The sequence below is a fragment of the Medicago sativa genome, chromosome 5 (assembly GCF_051527215.1).
Source record: "Medicago sativa cultivar Bolivia chromosome 5, Bolivia_mono, whole genome shotgun sequence".
Classification (NCBI taxonomy): domain Eukaryota; kingdom Viridiplantae; phylum Streptophyta; class Magnoliopsida; order Fabales; family Fabaceae; genus Medicago; species Medicago sativa.
Genome location: NC_140753.1, coordinates 38,729,844 through 38,751,289, shown reverse-complemented (window position 1 = coordinate 38,751,289; position 21,446 = coordinate 38,729,844).

Here is a 21,446-nt window from a genome sequence, read left to right as displayed (position 1 = left end):
CCTTATTGAATCGAAACATGTAATAGTTCCTAGGAAATCTAACAAGCATATCTACGACTTCAATGGTTAGTTTTCAAAAACGGCCGAAATGGGGGTTAAGTGAATTTCCATGCTAATTTACGGATTTCACTCGTTTTTGACCCTTTTTCTTTCACTAAAAAGGGCATAAAGTGGCCTACCCTTATTGAATCGAAACATGTAATAGTTCCTAGGAAATCTAACAAGCATATCTACGACTTCAATGGTTAGTTTTCAAAAACGGCCGAAATGGGGGTTAAGTGAATTTCCATGCTAATTTACGGATTTCACTCGTTTTTGACCCTTTTTCTTTCACTAAAAAGGGCATAAAGTGGCCTAGCCTTATTGAATCGAAGCGTGTAATAGTTCTTAAGATATCTAACAAGCATATCTACGACTTCCATGGTTGATTTTAGAGTTTTCAAAAACGGCCGAAATGGGGGTTAAGTGAATTTCCTTGTTAATTTACGGAATTCCCTCGTTTTTGACCCTTTTTCTTTCAATAAAAAGGGCATAAAGTGGCCTAGTCCTATTGAATCGTAGCATGTAATAGTTCCTAGGAAATCTAACAAGCATATCTACGACTTCCATTGTTGATTTTAGAGTTTTCAAAAACGGCCGAAATGGGGGTTAAGTTAATTTCTTTGTTAGTTTATGGATTTCACTCGTTTTTGACCATTTTTCTTTCACTAAAAAGGGCATAAAGTGGCCTACCCTTATTGAATCGAAGCATGTAATAGTTCCTAGGAAATCTAACAAGCATATCTACGACTTCAATGGTTGATTCTAGAGTTTTCAAAAACGGCCGAAATGGGGTTAAGTGAATTTCCTTGTTAATTTACGGATTTCACTCGTTTTTGACCCTTTTTCTTTCACTAAAAAGGGCATAAAGTAGCCTAGACTTATTAAATCGAAGCATGTAATTGTTCCTAGGAAATCTAACAAGCATATCTACGACTTCCACGGTTGATTTTAGTGTTTCCAAAAATGGCCGAAATGGGGGTTAAGTGAATTTCCTTGTTAATTTACGGATTTCACTCGTCTTTTGACCCTTTTTCTTTCACTATAAAGGGCATAAAGTGGGCTACCCTTATTGAATCGAAGCATGTAATAGTTCCTAGGAAATCTAACAAGCATATCTACGACTTCAATGGTTGCTTCTAAAGTTTTCAAAAACGGTCGAAATGGGGGTTAAGTGAATTTCCATGCTAATTTACGGATTTCACTCGTTTTTGACCCTTTTTCTTTCACTAAAAAGGGCATAAAGTGGCCTAGCCTTATTGAATCGAAGCATGTAATAGTTCTTAAGAAATCTAACAAGCATATCTAAGACTTCCATGGTTGATTTTAGAGTTTTCAAAAACGGCCGAAATGGGGGTTAAGTGAATTTCCTTGTTAATTTACGGAATTCCCTCGTTTTTGACCCTTTTCCTTTCAATAAAAAGGGCATAAAGTGGCCTAGTCCTATTGAATCGAAGCATGTAATAGTTCCTAGGAAATCTAACAAGCATATCTACGACTTCCATAGTTGATTTTAGAGTTTTCAAAAACGGCCGAAATGGTGGTTAAGTGAATTTCCTTGTTAATTTACGGATTTCACTCGTCTTTTGACCATTTTTCTTTCACTAAAAAGGGCATAAAGTGGCCTACCCTTATTGAATTGAAGCATGTAATAGTTCCTAGGAAATCTAACAAGCATATCTACGACTTCAATGGTTGATTCTAGAGTTTTCAAAAACGGCCGAAATGGGGGTTAAGTGAATTTCCTTGTTAATTTACGGATTTCACTCGTTTTTGACCCTTTTTCTTTCACTAAAAAGGGCATAAAGTAGCCTAGACTTATTAAATCGAAGCATGTAATAGTTCCTAGGAAATCTAACAAGCATATCTACGACTTCCATGGTTGATTTTAGTGTTTCCAAAAACGGCCGAAATGGGGGTTAAGTGAATTTCCATGCTAATTTACGGATTTCACTCGTTTTTGACCCTTTTTCTTTCACTAAAAAGGGCATAAAGTGGCCTAGCCTTATTGAATCGAAGCGTGTAATAGTTCTTAAGATATCTAACAAACATATCTACGACTTCCATGGTTGATTTTAGAGTTTTCAAAAACGGCCGAAATGGGGGTTAAGTGAATTTCCTTGTTAATTTACGGAATTCCCTCGTTTTTGACCCTTTTTCTTTCAATAAAAAGGGCATAAAGTGGCCTAGTCCTATTGAATCGAAGCATGTAATAGTTCCTAGGAAATCTAACAAGCATATCTACGACTTCAATGGTTGATTCTAGAGTTTTCAAAAACGGCCGAAATGGGGGTTAAGTGAATTTCCTTGTTAATTTACGGATTTCACTCGTTTTTGACCCTTTTTCTTTCACTAAAAAGGGCATAAAGTAGCCTAGACTTATTAAATCGAAGCATGTAATAGTTCCTAGGAAATCTAACAAGCATATCTACGACTTCCATGGTTGATTTTAGTGTTTCCAAAAATGGCCGATATGGGGGTTAAGTGAATTTCCTTGTTAATTTACGGATTTCACTCGTCTTTTGACCCTTTTTCTTTCACAAAAAAGGGCATAAAGTGGCCTACCCTTATTGAATCGAAACATGTAATAGTTCCTAGGAAATCTAACAAGCATATCTACGACTTCAATGGTTAGTTTTCAAAAACGGCCGAAATGGGGGTTAAGTGAATTTCCATGCTAATTTACGGATTTCACTCGTTTTTGACCCTTTTTCTTTCACTAAAAAGGGCATAAAGTGGCCTAGCCTTATTGAATCGAAGCGTGTAATAGTTCTTAAGATATCTAACAAGCATATCTACGACTTCCATGGTTGATTTTAGAGTTTTCAAAAACGGCCGAAATGGGGGTTAAGTGAATTTCCTTGTTAATTTACGGAATTCCCTCGTTTTTGACCCTTTTTCTTTCAATAAAAAGGGCATAAAGTGGCCTAGTCCTATTGAATCGTAGCATGTAATAGTTCCTAGGAAATCTAACAAGCATATCTACGACTTCCATTGTTGATTTTAGAGTTTTCAAAAACGGCCGAAATGGGGGTTAAGTTAATTTCTTTGTTAGTTTATGGATTTCACTCGTTTTTGACCATTTTTCTTTCACTAAAAAGGGCATAAAGTGGCCTACCCTTATTGAATCGAAGCATGTAATAGTTCCTAGGAAATCTAACAAGCATATCTACGACTTCAATGGTTGATTCTAGAGTTTTCAAAAACGGCCGAAATGGGGTTAAGTGAATTTCCTTGTTAATTTACGGATTTCACTCGTTTTTGACCCTTTTTCTTTCACTAAAAAGGGCATAAAGTAGCCTAGACTTATTAAATCGAAGCATGTAATTGTTCCTAGGAAATCTAACAAGCATATCTACGACTTCCACGGTTGATTTTAGTGTTTCCAAAAATGGCCGAAATGGGGGTTAAGTGAATTTCCTTGTTAATTTACGGATTTCACTCGTCTTTTGACCCTTTTTCTTTCACTATAAAGGGCATAAAGTGGGCTACCCTTATTGAATCGAAGCATGTAATAGTTCCTAGGAAATCTAACAAGCATATCTACGACTTCAATGGTTGCTTCTAAAGTTTTCAAAAACGGTCGAAATGGGGGTTAAGTGAATTTCCATGCTAATTTACGGATTTCACTCGTTTTTGACCCTTTTTCTTTCACTAAAAAGGGCATAAAGTGGCCTAGCCTTATTGAATCGAAGCATGTAATAGTTCTTAAGAAATCTAACAAGCATATCTAAGACTTCCATGGTTGATTTTAGAGTTTTCAAAAACGGCCGAAATGGGGGTTAAGTGAATTTCCTTGTTAATTTACGGAATTCCCTCGTTTTTGACCCTTTTCCTTTCAATAAAAAGGGCATAAAGTGGCCTAGTCCTATTGAATCGAAGCATGTAATAGTTCCTAGGAAATCTAACAAGCATATCTACGACTTCCATAGTTGATTTTAGAGTTTTCAAAAACGGCCGAAATGGTGGTTAAGTGAATTTCCTTGTTAATTTACGGATTTCACTCGTCTTTTGACCATTTTTCTTTCACTAAAAAGGGCATAAAGTGGCCTACCCTTATTGAATTGAAGCATGTAATAGTTCCTAGGAAATCTAACAAGCATATCTACGACTTCAATGGTTGATTCTAGAGTTTTCAAAAACGGCCGAAATGGGGGTTAAGTGAATTTCCTTGTTAATTTACGGATTTCACTCGTTTTTGACCCTTTTTCTTTCACTAAAAAGGGCATAAAGTAGCCTAGACTTATTAAATCGAAGCATGTAATAGTTCCTAGGAAATCTAACAAGCATATCTACGACTTCCATGGTTGATTTTAGTGTTTCCAAAAACGGCCGAAATGGGGGTTAAGTGAATTTCCATGCTAATTTACGGATTTCACTCGTTTTTGACCCTTTTTCTTTCACTAAAAAGGGCATAAAGTGGCCTAGCCTTATTGAATCGAAGCGTGTAATAGTTCTTAAGATATCTAACAAACATATCTACGACTTCCATGGTTGATTTTAGAGTTTTCAAAAACGGCCGAAATGGGGGTTAAGTGAATTTCCTTGTTAATTTACGGAATTCCCTCGTTTTTGACCCTTTTTCTTTCAATAAAAAGGGCATAAAGTGGCCTAGTCCTATTGAATCGAAGCATGTAATAGTTCCTAGGAAATCTAACAAGCATATCTACGACTTCAATGGTTGATTCTAGAGTTTTCAAAAACGGCCGAAATGGGGGTTAAGTGAATTTCCTTGTTAATTTACGGATTTCACTCGTTTTTGACCCTTTTTCTTTCACTAAAAAGGGCATAAAGTAGCCTAGACTTATTAAATCGAAGCATGTAATAGTTCCTAGGAAATCTAACAAGCATATCTACGACTTCCATGGTTGATTTTAGTGTTTCCAAAAATGGCCGATATGGGGGTTAAGTGAATTTCCTTGTTAATTTACGGATTTCACTCGTCTTTTGACCCTTTTTCTTTCACAAAAAAGGGCATAAAGTGGCCTACCCTTATTGAATCGAAACATGTAATAGTTCCTAGGAAATCTAACAAGCATATCTACGACTTCAATGGTTAGTTTTCAAAAACGGCCGAAATGGGGGTTAAGTGAATTTCCATGCTAATTTACGGATTTCACTCGTTTTTGACCCTTTTTCTTTCACTAAAAAGGGCATAAAGTGGCCTAGCCTTATTGAATCGAAGCGTGTAATAGTTCTTAAGATATCTAACAAGCATATCTACGACTTCCATGGTTGATTTTAGAGTTTTCAAAAACGGCCGAAATGGGGGTTAAGTGAATTTCCTTGTTAATTTACGGAATTCCCTCGTTTTTGACCCTTTTTCTTTCAATAAAAAGGGCATAAAGTGGCCTAGTCCTATTGAATCGTAGCATGTAATAGTTCCTAGGAAATCTAACAAGCATATCTACGACTTCCATTGTTGATTTTAGAGTTTTCAAAAACGGCCGAAATGGGGGTTAAGTTAATTTCTTTGTTAGTTTATGGATTTCACTCGTTTTTGACCATTTTTCTTTCACTAAAAAGGGCATAAAGTGGCCTACCCTTATTGAATCGAAGCATGTAATAGTTCCTAGGAAATCTAACAAGCATATCTACGACTTCAATGGTTGATTCTAGAGTTTTCAAAAACGGCCGAAATGGGGTTAAGTGAATTTCCTTGTTAATTTACGGATTTCACTCGTTTTTGACCCTTTTTCTTTCACTAAAAAGGGCATAAAGTAGCCTAGACTTATTAAATCGAAGCATGTAATAGTTCCTAGGAAATCTAACAAGCATATCTACGACTTCCACGGTTGATTTTAGTGTTTCCAAAAATGGCCGAAATGGGGGTTAAGTGAATTTCCTTGTTAATTTACGGATTTCACTCGTCTTTTGACCCTTTTTCTTTCACTATAAAGGGCATAAAGTGGGCTACCCTTATTGAATCGAAGCATGTAATAGTTCCTAGGAAATCTAACAAGCATATCTACGACTTCAATGGTTGATTCTAAAGTTTCCAAAAATGGTCGAAATGGGGGTTAAGTGAATTTCCATGCTAATTTACGGATTTCACTCGTTTTTGACCCTTTTTCTTTCACTAAAAAGGGCATAAAGTGGCCTAGCCTTATTGAATCGAAGCATGTAATAGTTCTTAAGAAATCTAACAAGCATATCTAAGACTTCCATGGTTGATTTTAGAGTTTTCAAAAACGGCCGAAATGGGGGTTAAGTGAATTTCCTTGTTAATTTACGGAATTCCCTCGTTTTTGACCCTTTTCCTTTCAATAAAAAGGGCATAAAGTGGCCTAGTCCTATTGAATCGAAGTATGTAATAGTTCCTAGGAAATCTAACAAGCATATCTACGACTTCCATAGTTGATTTTAGAGTTTTCAAAAATGGCCGAAATGGTGGTTAAGTGAATTTCCTTGTTAATTTACGGATTTCACTCGTCTTTTGACCATTTTTCTTTCACTAAAAAGGGCATAAAGTGGCCTACCCTTATTGAATTGAAGCATGTAATAGTTCCTAGGAAATCTAACAAGCATATCTACGACTTCAATGGTTGATTCTAGAGTTTTCAAAAACGGCCGAAATGGGGGTTAAGTGAATTTCCTTGTTAATTTACGGATTTCACTCGTTTTTGACCCTTTTTCTTTCACTAAAAAGGGCATAAAGTAGCCTAGACTTATTAAATCGAAGCATGTAATAGTTCCTAGGAAATCTAACAAGCATATCTACGACTTCCATGGTTGATTTTAGTGTTTCCAAAAACGGCCGAAATGGGGGTTAAGTGAATTTCCATGCTAATTTACGGATTTCACTCGTTTTTGACCCTTTTTCTTTCACTAAAAAGGGCATAAAGTGGCCTAGCCTTATTGAATCGAAGCATGTAATAGTTCTTAAGAAATCTAACAAGCATATCTAAGACTTCCATGGTTGATTTTAGAGTTTTCAAAAACGGCCGAAATGGGGGTTAAGTGAATTTCCTTGTTAATTTACGGAATTCCCTCGTTTTTGACCCTTTTCCTTTCAATAAAAAGGGCATAAAGTGGCCTAGTCCTATTGAATCGAAGCATGTAATAGTTCCTAGGAAATCTAACAAGCATATCTACGACTTCCATAGTTGATTTTAGAGTTTTCAAAAACGGCCGAAATGGTGGTTAAGTGAATTTCCTTGTTAATTTACGGATTTCACTCGTCTTTTGACTATTTTTCTTTCACTAAAAAGGGCATAAAGTGGCCTACCCTTATTGAATTGAAGCATGTAATAGTTCCTAGGAAATCTAACAAGCATATCTACGACTTCAATGGTTGATTCTAGAGTTTTCAAAAACGGCCGAAATGGGGGTTAAGTGAATTTCCTTGTTAATTTACGGATTTCACTCGTTTTTGACCTTTTTCTTTCAATAAAAAGGGCATAAAGTAGCCTAGACTTATTAAATCGAAGCATGTAATAGTTCCTAGGAAATCTAACAAGCATATCTACGACTTCCATGGTTGATTTTAGTGTTTCCAAAAATGGCCGAAATGGGGGTTAAGTGAATTTCCTTGTTAATTTACGGATTTCACTCGTCTTTTGACCCTTTTTCTTTCACTAAAAAGGGCATAAAGTGGCCTACCCTTATTGAATCGAAGCATGTAATAGTTCCTAGGAAATCTAACTAGCATATCTACGACTTCAATGGTTAGTTTTCAAAAACGGCCGAAATGGGGGTTAAGTGAATTTCCATGCTAATTTACGGATTTCACTCGTTTTTGACCCTTTTTCTTTCACTAAAAAGGGCATAAAGTGGCCTAGCCTTATTGAATCGAAGCGTGTAATAGTTCTTAATATATCTAACAAGCATATCTACGACTTCCATGGTTGATTTTAGAGTTTTCAAAAACGGCCGAAATGGGGGTTAAGTGAATTTCCTTGTTAATTTACGGAATTCCCTCGTTTTTGACCCTTTTTCTTTCAATAAAAAGGGCATAAAGTGGCCAAGTCCTATTGAATTGTAGCATGTAATAGTTCCTAGGAAATCTAACAAGCATATCTACGACTTCCATCGTTGATTTTAGAGTTTTCAAAAACGGCCGAAATGGTGGTTAAGTGAATTTCCTTGTTAATTTACGGATTTCACTCGTCTTTTGACCATTTTTCTTTCACTAAAAAGGGCATAAAGTGGCCTACCCTTATTGAATTGAAGCATGTAATAGTTCCTAGGAAATCTAACAAGCATATCTACGACTTCAATGGTTGATTCTAGAGTTTTCAAAAACGGCCGAAATGGGGGTTAAGTGAATTTCCTTGTTAATTTACGGATTTCACTCGTTTTTGACCCTTTTTCTTTCACTAAAAAGGGCATAAAGTAGCCTAGACTTATTAAATCGAAGCATGTAATAGTTCCTAGGAAATCTAACAAGCATATCTACGACTTCCATGGTTGATTTTAGTGTTTCCAAAAACGGCCGAAATGGGGGTTAAGTGAATTTCCATGCTAATTTACGGATTTCACTCGTTTTTGACCCTTTTTCTTTCACTAAAAAGGGCATAAAGTGGCCTAGCCTTATTGAATCGAAGCTTGTAATAGTTCTTAAGATATCTAACAAGCATATCTACGACTTCCATGGTTGATTTTAGAGTTTTCAAAAACGGCCGAAATGGGGGTTAAGTGAATTTCCTTGTTAATTTACGGAATTCCCTCGTTTTTAACCCTTTTTCTTTCAATAAAAAGGGCATAAAGTGGCCTAGTCCTATTGAATCGAAGCATGTAATAGTTCCTAGGAAATCTAACAAGCATATCTACGACTTCAATGGTTGATTCTAGAGTTTTCAAAAACGGCCGAAATGGGGGTTAAGTGAATTTCCTTGTTAATTTACGGATTTCACTCGTTTTTGACCCTTTTTCTTTCACTAAAAAGGGCATAAAGTAGCCTAGACTTATTAAATCGAAGCATGTAATAGTTCCTAGGAAATCTAACAAGCATATCTACGACTTCCATGGTTGATTTTAGTGTTTCCAAAAATGGCCGATATGGGGGTTAAGTGAATTTCCTTGTTAATTTACGGATTTCACTCGTCTTTTGACCCTTTTTCTTTCACTAAATAGGGCATAAAGTGGCCTACCCTTATTGAATCGAAACATGTAATAGTTCCTAGGAAATCTAACAAGCATATCTACGACTTCAATGGTTAGTTTTCAAAAACGGCCGAAATGGGGGTTAAGTGAATTTCCATGCTAATTTACGGATTTCACTCGTTTTTGACCCTTTTTCTTTCACTAAAAAGGGCATAAAGTGGCCTAGCCTTATTGAATCGAAGCGTGTAATAGTTCTTAAGATATTTAACAAGCATATCTACGACTTCCATGGTTGATTTTAGAGTTTTCAAAAACGGCCGAAATGGGGGTTAAGTGAATTTCCTTGTTAATTTACGGAATTCCCTCGTTTTTGACCCTTTTTCTTTCAATAAAAAGGGCATAAAGTGGCCTAGTCCTATTGAATCGTAGCATGTAATAGTTCCTAGGAAATCTAACAAGCATATCTACGACTTCCATCGTTGATTTTAGAGTTTTCAAAAACGGCCGAAATGGGGGTTAAGTTAATTTCTTTGTTAGTTTATGGATTTCACTCGTTTTTGACCATTTTTCTTTCACTAAAAAGGGCATAAAGTGGCCTACCCTTATTGAATCGAAGCATGTAATAGTTCCTAGGAAATCTAACAAGCATATCTACGACTTCAATGGTTGATTCTAGAGTTTTCAAAAACGGCCGAAATGGGGGTTAAGTGAATTTCCTTGTTAATTTACGGATTTCACTCGTTTTTGACCCTTTTTCTTTCACTAAAAAGGGCATAAAGTAGCCTAGACTTATTAAATCGAAGCATGTAATAGTTCCTAGGAAATCTAACAAGCATATCTACGACTTCCATGGTTGATTTTAGTGTTTCCAAAAATGGCCGAAATGGGGGTTAAGTGAATTTCCTTGTTAATTTACGGATTTCACTCGTCTTTTGACCCTTTTTCTTTCACTATAAAGGGCATAAAGTGGCCTACCCTTATTGAATCGAAGCATGTAATAGTTCCTAGGAAATCTAACAAGCATATCTACGACTTCAATCGTTGATTTTAGAGTTTTCAAAAACGGTCGAAATGGGGGTTAAGTGAATTTCCATGCTAATTTACGGATTTCACTCGTTTTTGACCCTTTTTCTTTCACTAAAAAGGGCATAAAGTGGCCTAGCCTTATTGAATCGAAGCATGTAATAGTTCTTAAGAAATCTAACAAGCATATCTAAGACTTCCATGGTTGATTTTAGAGTTTTCAAAAACGGCCGAAATGGGGGTTAAGTGAATTTCCTTGTTAATTTACGGAATTCCCTCGTTTTTGACCCTTTTCCTTTCAATAAAAAGGGCATAAAGTGGCCTAGTCCTATTGAATCGAAGCATGTAATAGTTCCTAGGAAATCTAACAAGCATATCTACGACTTCCATAGTTGATTTTAGAGTTTTCAAAAACGGCCGAAATGGTGGTTAAGTGAATTTCCTTGTTAATTTACGGATTTCACTCGTCTTTTGACTATTTTTCTTTCACTAAAAAGGGCATAAAGTGGCCTACCCTTATTGAATTGAAGCATGTAATAGTTCCTAGGAAATCTAACAAGCATATCTACGACTTCAATGGTTGATTCTAGAGTTTTCAAAAACGGCCGAAATGGGGGTTAAGTGAATTTCCTTGTTAATTTACGGATTTCACTCGTTTTTGACCTTTTTCTTTCAATAAAAAGGGCATAAAGTAGCCAAGACTTATTAAATCGAAGCATGTAATAGTTCCTAGGAAATCTAACAAGCATATCTACGACTTCCATGGTTGATTTTAGTGTTTCCAAAAATGGCCGAAATGGGGGTTAAGTGAATTTCCTTGTTAATTTACGGATTTCACTCGTCTTTTGACCCTTTTTCTTTCACTAAAAAGGGCATAAAGTGGCCTACCCTTATTGAATCGAAGCATGTAATAGTTCCTAGGAAATCTAACAAGCATATCTACGACTTCAATGGTTAGTTTTCAAAAACGGCCGAAATGGGGGTTAAGTGAATTTCCATGCTAATTTACGGATTTCACTCGTTTTTGACCCTTTTTCTTTCACTAAAAAGGGCATAAAGTGGCCTAGCCTTATTGAATCGAAGCGTGTAATAGTTCTTAATATATCTAACAAGCATATCTACGACTTCCATGGTTGATTTTAGAGTTTTCAAAAACGGCCGAAATGGGGGTTAAGTGAATTTCCTTGTTAATTTACGGAATTCCCTCGTTTTTGACCCTTTTTCTTTCAATAAAAAGGGCATAAAGTGGCCAAGTCCTATTGAATTGTAGCATGTAATAGTTCCTAGGAAATCTAACAAGCATATCTACGACTTCCATCGTTGATTTTAGAGTTTTCAAAAACGGCCGAAATGGGGGTTAAGTTAATTTCCTTGTTAGTTTATGGATTTCACTCGTTTTTGACCATTTTTCTTTCACTAAAAAGGGCATAAAGTGGCCTACCCTTATTGAATCGAAGCATGTAATAGTTCCTAGGAAATCTAACAAGCATATCTACGACTTCAATGGTTGATTCTAGAGTTTTCAAAAACGGCCGAAATGGGGGTTAAGTGAATTTCCTTGTTAATTTACGGATTTCACTCGTTTTTGACCCTTTTTCTTTCACTAAAAAGGGCATAAAGTAGCCTAGACTTATTAAATCGAAGCATGTAATAGTTCCTAGGAAATCTAACAAGCATATCTACGACTTCCACGGTTGATTTTAGTGTTTCCAAAAATGGCCGAAATGGGGGTTAAGTGAATTTCCTTGTTAATTTACGGATTTCACTCGTCTTTTGACCCTTTTTCTTTCACTATAAAGGGCATAAAGTGGGCTACCCTTATTGAATCGAAGCATGTAATAGTTCCTAGGAAATCTAACAAGCATATCTACGACTTCAATGGTTGATTCTAAAGTTTTCAAAAACGGTCGAAATGGGGGTTAAGTGAATTTCCATGCTAATTTACGGATTTCACTCGTTTTTGACCCTTTTTCTTTCACTAAAAAGGGCATAAAGTGGCCTAGCCTTATTGAATCGAAGCATGTAATAGTTCTTAAGAAATCTAACAAGCATATCTAAGACTTCCATGGTTGATTTTAGAGTTTTCAAAAACGGCCGAAATGGGGGTTAAGTGAATTTCCTTGTTAATTTACGGAATTCCCTCGTTTTTGACCCTTTTCCTTTCAATAAAAAGGGCATAAAGTGGCCTAGTCCTATTGAATCGAAGCATGTAATAGTTCCTAGGAAATCTAACAAGCATATCTACGACTTCCATAGTTGATTTTAGAGTTTTCAAAAACGGCCGAAATGGTGGTTAAGTGAATTTCCTTGTTAATTTACGGATTTCACTCGTCTTTTGACCATTTTTCTTTCACTAAAAAGGGCATAAAGTGGCCTACCCTTATTGAATTGAAGCATGTAATAGTTCCTAGGAAATCTAACAAGCATATCTACGACTTCAATGGTTGATTCTAGAGTTTTCAAAAACGGCCGAAATGGGGGTTAAGTGAATTTCCTTGTTAATTTACGGATTTCACTCGTTTTTGACCCTTTTTCTTTCACTAAAAAGGGCATAAAGTAGCCTAGACTTATTAAATCGAAGCATGTAATAGTTCCTAGGAAATCTAACAAGCATATCTACGACTTCCATGGTTGATTTTAGTGTTTCCAAAAATGGCCGAAATGGGGGTTAAGTGAATTTCCTTGTTAATTTACGGATTTCACTCGTCTTTTGACCCTTTTTCTTTCACTATAAAGGGCATAAAGTGGCCTACCCTTATTGAATCGAAGCATGTAATAGTTCCTAGGAAATCTAACAAGCATATCTACGACTTCAATCGTTGATTTTAGAGTTTTCAAAAACGGTCGAAATGGGGGTTAAGTGAATTTCCATGCTAATTTACGGATTTCACTCGTTTTTGACCCTTTTTCTTTCACTAAAAAGGGCATAAAGTGGCCTAGCCTTATTGAATCGAAGCATGTAATAGTTCTTAAGAAATCTAACAAGCATATCTAAGACTTCCATGGTTGATTTTAGAGTTTTCAAAAACGGCCGAAATGGGGGTTAAGTGAATTTCCTTGTTAATTTACGGAATTCCCTCGTTTTTGACCCTTTTCCTTTCAATAAAAAGGGCATAAAGTGGCCTAGTCCTATTGAATCGAAGCATGTAATAGTTCCTAGGAAATCTAACAAGCATATCTACGACTTCCATAGTTGATTTTAGAGTTTTCAAAAACGGCCGAAATGGTGGTTAAGTGAATTTCCTTGTTAATTTACGGATTTCACTCGTCTTTTGACTATTTTTCTTTCACTAAAAAGGGCATAAAGTGGCCTACCCTTATTGAATTGAAGCATGTAATAGTTCCTAGGAAATCTAACAAGCATATCTACGACTTCAATGGTTGATTCTAGAGTTTTCAAAAACGGCCGAAATGGGGGTTAAGTGAATTTCCTTGTTAATTTACGGATTTCACTCGTTTTTGACCTTTTTCTTTCAATAAAAAGGGCATAAAGTAGCCAAGACTTATTAAATCGAAGCATGTAATAGTTCCTAGGAAATCTAACAAGCATATCTACGACTTCCATGGTTGATTTTAGTGTTTCCAAAAATGGCCGAAATGGGGGTTAAGTGAATTTCCTTGTTAATTTACGGATTTCACTCGTCTTTTGACCCTTTTTCTTTCACTAAAAAGGGCATAAAGTGGCCTACCCTTATTGAATCGAAGCATGTAATAGTTCCTAGGAAATCTAACAAGCATATCTACGACTTCAATGGTTAGTTTTCAAAAACGGCCGAAATGGGGGTTAAGTGAATTTCCATGCTAATTTACGGATTTCACTCGTTTTTGACCCTTTTTCTTTCACTAAAAAGGGCATAAAGTGGCCTAGCCTTATTGAATCGAAGCGTGTAATAGTTCTTAATATATCTAACAAGCATATCTACGACTTCCATGGTTGATTTTAGAGTTTTCAAAAACGGCCGAAATGGGGGTTAAGTGAATTTCCTTGTTAATTTACGGAATTCCCTCGTTTTTGACCCTTTTTCTTTCAATAAAAAGGGCATAAAGTGGCCAAGTCCTATTGAATTGTAGCATGTAATAGTTCCTAGGAAATCTAACAAGCATATCTACGACTTCCATCGTTGATTTTAGAGTTTTCAAAAACGGCCGAAATGGGGGTTAAGTTAATTTCCTTGTTAGTTTATGGATTTCACTCGTTTTTGACCATTTTTCTTTCACTAAAAAGGGCATAAAGTGGCCTACCCTTATTGAATCGAAGCATGTAATAGTTCCTAGGAAATCTAACAAGCATATCTACGACTTCAATGGTTGATTCTAGAGTTTTCAAAAACGGCCGAAATGGGGGTTAAGTGAATTTCCTTGTTAATTTACGGATTTCACTCGTTTTTGACCCTTTTTCTTTCACTAAAAAGGGCATAAAGTAGCCTAGACTTATTAAATCGAAGCATGTAATAGTTCCTAGGAAATCTAACAAGCATATCTACGACTTCCACGGTTGATTTTAGTGTTTCCAAAAATGGCCGAAATGGGGGTTAAGTGAATTTCCTTGTTAATTTACGGATTTCACTCGTCTTTTGACCCTTTTTCTTTCACTATAAAGGGCATAAAGTGGGCTACCCTTATTGAATCGAAGCATGTAATAGTTCCTAGGAAATCTAACAAGCATATCTACGACTTCAATGGTTGATTCTAAAGTTTTCAAAAACGGTCGAAATGGGGGTTAAGTGAATTTCCATGCTAATTTACGGATTTCACTCGTTTTTGACCCTTTTTCTTTCACTAAAAAGGGCATAAAGTGGCCTAGCCTTATTGAATCGAAGCATGTAATAGTTCTTAAGAAATCTAACAAGCATATCTAAGACTTCCATGGTTGATTTTAGAGTTTTCAAAAACGGCCGAAATGGGGGTTAAGTGAATTTCCTTGTTAATTTACGGAATTCCCTCGTTTTTGACCCTTTTCCTTTCAATAAAAAGGGCATAAAGTGGCCTAGTCCTATTGAATCGAAGCATGTAATAGTTCCTAGGAAATCTAACAAGCATATCTACGACTTCCATAGTTGATTTTAGAGTTTTCAAAAACGGCCGAAATGGTGGTTAAGTGAATTTCCTTGTTAATTTACGGATTTCACTCGTCTTTTGACCATTTTTCTTTCACTAAAAAGGGCATAAAGTGGCCTACCCTTATTGAATTGAAGCATGTAATAGTTCCTAGGAAATCTAACAAGCATATCTACGACTTCAATGGTTGATTCTAGAGTTTTCAAAAACGGCCGAAATGGGGGTTAAGTGAATTTCCTTGTTAATTTACGGATTTCACTCGTTTTTGACCCTTTTTCTTTCACTAAAAAGGGCATAAAGTAGCCTAGACTTATTAAATCGAAGCATGTAATAGTTCCTAGGAAATCTAACAAGCATATCTACGACTTCCATGGTTGATTTTAGTGTTTCCAAAAACGGCCGAAATGGGGGTTAAGTGAATTTCCATGCTAATTTACGGATTTCACTCGTTTTTGACCCTTTTTCTTTCACTTAAAAGGGCATAAAGTGGCCTAGCCTTATTGAATCGAAGCGTGTAATAGTTCTTAAGATATCTAACAAGCATATCTACGACTTCCATGGTTGATTTTAGAGTTTTCAAAAACGGCCGATATGGGGGTTAAGTGAATTTCCTTGTTAATTTACGGAATTCCCTCGTTTTTGACCCTTTTTCTTTCAATAAAAAGGGCATAAAGTGGCCTAGTCCTATTGAATCGAAGCATGTAATAGTTCCTAGGAAATCTAACAAGCATATCTACGACTTCAATGGTTGATTCTAGAGTTTTCAAAAACGGCCGAAATGGGGGTTAAGTGAATTTCCTTGTTAATTTACGGATTTCACTCGTTTTTGACCCTTTTTCTTTCACTAAAAAGGGCATAAAGTAGCCTAGACTTATTAAATCGAAGCATGTAATAGTTCCTAGGAAATCTATCAAGCATATCTACGACTTCCATGGTTGATTTTAGTGTTTCCAAAAATGGCCGATATGGGGGTTAAGTGAATTTCCTTGTTAATTTACGGATTTCACTCGTCTTTTGACCCTTTTTCTTTCACTAAAAAGGGCATAAAGTGGCCTACCCTTATTGAATCGAAACATGTAATAGTTCCTAGGAAATCTAACAAGCATATCTACGACTTCAATGGTTAGTTTTCAAAAACGGCCGAAATGGGGGTTAAGTGAATTTCCATGCTAATTTACGGATTTCACTCGTTTTTGACCCTTTTTCTTTCACTAAAAAGGGCATAAAGTGGCCTAGCCTTATTGAATCGAAGCGTGTAATAGTTCTTAAGATATTTAACAAGCATATCTACGACTTCCATGGTTGATTTTAGAGTTTTCAAAAATGGCCGAAATGGGGGTTAAGTGAATTTCCTTGTTAATTTACGGAATTCCCTCGTTTTTGACCCTTTTTCTTTCAATAAAAAGGGCATAAAGTGGCCTAGTCCTATTGAATCGTAGCATGTAATAGTTCCTAGGAAATCTAACAAGCATATCTACGACTTCCATCGTTGATTTTAGAGTTTTCAAAAACGGCCGAAATGGGGGTTAAGTTAATTTCTTTGTTAGTTTATGGATTTCACTCGTTTTTGACCATTTTTCTTTCACTAAAAAGGGCATAAAGTGGCCTACCCTTATTGAATCGAAGCATGTAATAGTTCCTAGGAAATCTAACAAGCATATCTACGACTTCAATGGTTGATTCTAGAGTTTTCAAAAACGGCCGAAATGGGGGTTAAGTGAATTTCCTTGTTAATTTACGGATTTCACTCGTTTTTGACCCTTTTTCTTTCACTAAAAAGGGCATAAAGTAGCCTAGACTTATTAAATCGAAGCATGTAATAGTTCCTAGGAAATCTAACAAGCATATCTACGACTTCCATGGTTGATTTTAGTGTTTCCAAAAATGGCCGAAATGGGGGTTAAGTGAATTTCCTTGTTAATTTACGGATTTCACTCGTCTTTTGACCCTTTTTCTTTCACTATAAAGGGCATAAAGTGGCCTACCCTTATTGAATCGAAGCATGTAATAGTTCCTAGGAAATCTAACAAGCATATCTACGACTTCAATCGTTGATTTTAGAGTTTTCAAAAACGGTCGAAATGGGGGTTAAGTGAATTTCCATGCTAATTTACGGATTTCACTCGTTTTTGACCCTTTTTCTTTCACTAAAAAGGGCATAAAGTGGCCTAGCCTTATTGAATCGAAGCATGTAATAGTTCTTAAGAAATCTAACAAGCATATCTAAGACTTCCATGGTTGATTTTAGAGTTTTCAAAAACGGCCGAAATGGGGGTTAAGTGAATTTCCTTGTTAATTTACGGAATTCCCTCGTTTTTGACCCTTTTCCTTTCAATAAAAAGGGCATAAAGTGGCCTAGTCCTATTGAATCGAAGCATGTAATAGTTCCTAGGAAATCTAACAAGCATATCTACGACTTCCATAGTTGATTTTAGAGTTTTCAAAAACGGCCGAAATGGTGGTTAAGTGAATTTCCTTGTTAATTTACGGATTTCACTCGTCTTTTGACTATTTTTCTTTCACTAAAAAGGGCATAAAGTGGCCTACCCTTATTGAATTGAAGCATGTAATAGTTCCTAGGAAATCTAACAAGCATATCTACGACTTCAATGGTTGATTCTAGAGTTTTCAAAAACGGCCGAAATGGGGGTTAAGTGAATTTCCTTGTTAATTTACGGATTTCACTCGTTTTTGACCCTTTTTCTTTCACTAAAAAGGGCATAAAGTAGCCTAGACTTATTAAATCGAAGCATGTAATAGTTCCTAGGAAATCTAACAAGCATATCTACGACTTCCACGGTTGATTTTAGTGTTTCCAAAAATGGCCGAAATGGGGGTTAAGTGAATTTCCTTGTTAATTTACGGATTTCACTCGTCTTTTGACCCTTTTTCTTTCACTATAAAGGGCATAAAGTGGGCTACCCTTATTGAATCGAAGCATGTAATAGTTCCTAGGAAATCTAACAAGCATATCTACGACTTCAATGGTTGATTCTAAAGTTTTCAAAAACGGTCGAAATGGGGGTTAAGTGAATTTCCATGCTAATTTACGGATTTCACTCGTTTTTGACCCTTTTTCTTTCACTAAAAAGGGCATAAAGTGGCCTAGCCTTATTGAATCGAAGCATGTAATAGTTCTTAAGAAATCTAACAAGCATATCTAAGACTTCCATGGTTGATTTTAGAGTTTTCAAAAACGGCCGAAATGGGGGTTAAGTGAATTTCCTTGTTAATTTACGGAATTCCCTCGTTTTTGACCCTTTTCCTTTCAATAAAAAGGGCATAAAGTGGCCTAGTCCTATTGAATCGAAGCATGTAATAGTTCCTAGGAAATCTAACAAGCATATCTACGACTTCCATAGTTGATTTTAGAGTTTTCAAAAACGGCCGAAATGGTGGTTAAGTGAATTTCCTTGTTAATTTACGGATTTCACTCGTCTTTTGACCATTTTTCTTTCACTAAAAAGGGCATAAAGTGGCCTACCCTTATTGAATTGAAGCATGTAATAGTTCCTAGGAAATCTAACAAGCATATCTACGACTTCAATGGTTGATTCTAGAGTTTTCAAAAACGGCCGAAATGGGGGTTAAGTGAATTTCCTTGTTAATTTACGGATTTCACTCGTTTTTGACCCTTTTTCTTTCACTAAAAAGGGCATAAAGTAGCCTAGACTTATTAAATCGAAGCATGTAATAGTTCCTAGGAAATCTAACAAGCATATCTACGACTTCCATGGTTGATTTTAGTGTTTCCAAAAACGGCCGAAATGGGGGTTAAGTGAATTTCCATGCTAATTTACGGATTTCACTCGTTTTTGACCCTTTTTCTTTCACTTAAAAGGGCATAAAGTGGCCTAGCCTTATTGAATCGAAGCGTGTAATAGTTCTTAAGATATCTAACAAGCATATCTACGACTTCCATGGTTGATTTTAGAGTTTTCAAAAACGGCCGATATGGGGGTTAAGTGAATTTCCTTGTTAATTTACGGAATTCCCTCGTTTTTGACCCTTTTTCTTTCAATAAAAAGGGCATAAAGTGGCCTAGTCCTATTGAATCGAAGCATGTAATAGTTCCTAGGAAATCTAACAAGCATATCTACGACTTCAATGGTTGATTCTAGAGTTTTCAAAAACGGCCGAAATGGGGGTTAAGTGAATTTCCTTGTTAATTTACGGATTTCACTCGTTTTTGACCCTTTTTCTTTCACTAAAAAGGGCATAAAGTAGCCTAGACTTATTAAATCGAAGCATGTAATAGTTCCTAGGAAATCTATCAAGCATATCTACGACTTCCATGGTTGATTTTAGTGTTTCCAAAAATGGCCGATATGGGGGTTAAGTGAATTTCCTTGTTAATTTACGGATTTCACTCGTCTTTTGACCCTTTTTCTTTCACTAAAAAGGGCATAAAGTGGCCTACCCTTATTGAATCGAAACATGTAATAGTTCCTAGGAAATCTAACAAGCATATCTACGACTTCAATGGTTAGTTTTCAAAAACGGCCGAAATGGGGGTTAAGTGAATTTCCATGCTAATTTACGGATTTCACTCGTTTTTGACCCTTTTTCTTTCACTAAAAAGGGCATAAAGTGGCCTAGCCTTATTGAATCGAAGCGTGTAATAGTTCTTAAGATATTTAACAAGCATATCTACGACTTCCATGGTTGATTTTAGAGTTTTCAAAAATGGCCGAAATGGGGGTTAAGTGAATTTCCTTGTTAATTTACGGAATTCCCTCGTTTTTGACCCTTTTTCTTTCAATAAAAAGGGCATAAAGTGGCCTAGTCCTATTGAATCGTAGCATGTAATAGTTCCTAGGAAATCTAACAAGCATATCTACGACTTCCATCGTTGATTTTAGAGTTTTCAAAAACGGCCGAAATGGGGGTTAAGTTAATTTCTTTGTTAGTTTATGGATTTCACTCGTTTTTGACCATTTTTCTTTCACTAAAAAGGGCATAAAGTGGCCTACCCTTATTGAATCGAAGCATGTAATAGTTCCTAGGAAATCTAACAAGCATATCTACGACTTCAATGGTTGATTCTAGAGTTTTCAAAAACGGCCGAAATGGGGGTTAAGTGAATTTCCTTGTTAATTTACGGATTTCACTCGTTTTTGACCCTTTTTCTTTCACTAAAAAGGGCATAAAGTAGCCTAGACTTATTAAATCGAAGCATGTAATAGTTCCTAGGAAATCTAACAAGCATATCTACGACTTCCATGGTTGATTTTAGTGTTTCCAAAAATGGCCGAAATGGGGGTTAAGTGAATTTCCTTGTTAATTTACGGATTTCACTCGTCTTTTGACCCTTTTTCTTTCACTATAAAGGGCATAAAGTGGCCTACCCTTATTGAATCGAAGCATGTAATAGTTCCTAGGAAATCTAACAAGCATATCTACGACTTCAATCGTTGATTTTAGAGTTTTCAAAAACGGTCGAAATGGGGGTTAAGTGAATTTCCATGCTAATTTACGGATTTCACTCGTTTTTGACCCTTTTTCTTTCACTAAAAAGGGCATAAAGTGGCCTAGCCTTATTGAATCGAAGCATGTAATAGTTCTTAAGAAATCTAACAAGCATATCTAAGACTTCCATGGTTGATTTTAGAGTTTTCAAAAACGGCCGAAATGGGGGTTAAGTGAATTTCCTTGTTAATTTACGGAATTCCCTCGTTTTTGACCCTTTTCCTTTCAATAAAAAGGGCATAAAGTGGCCTAGTCCTATTGAATCGAAGCATGTAATAGTTCCTAGGAAATCTAACAAGCATATCTACGACTTCCATAGTTGATTTTAGAGTTTTCAAAAACGGCCGAAATGGTGGTTAAGTGAATTTCCTTGTTAATTTACGGATTTCACTCGTCTTTTGACTATTTTTCTTTCACTAAAAAGGGCATAAAGTGGCCTACCCTTATTGAATTGAAGCATGTAATAGTTCCTAGGAAATCTAACAAGCATATCTACGACTTCAATGGTTGATTCTAGAGTTTTCAAAAACGGCCGAAATGGGGGTTAAGTGAATTTCCTTGTTAATTTACGGATTTCACTCGTTTTTGACCTTTTTCTTTCAATAAAAAGGGCATAAAGTAGCCTAGACTTATTAAATCGAAGCATGTAATAGTTCCTAGGAAATCTAACAAGCATATCTACGACTTCCATGGTTGATTTTAGTGTTTCCAAAAACGGCCGAAATGGGGGTTAAGTGAATTTCCTTGTTAATTTACGGATTTCACTCGTCTTTTGACCCTTTTTCTTTCACTAAAAAGGGCATAAAGTGGCC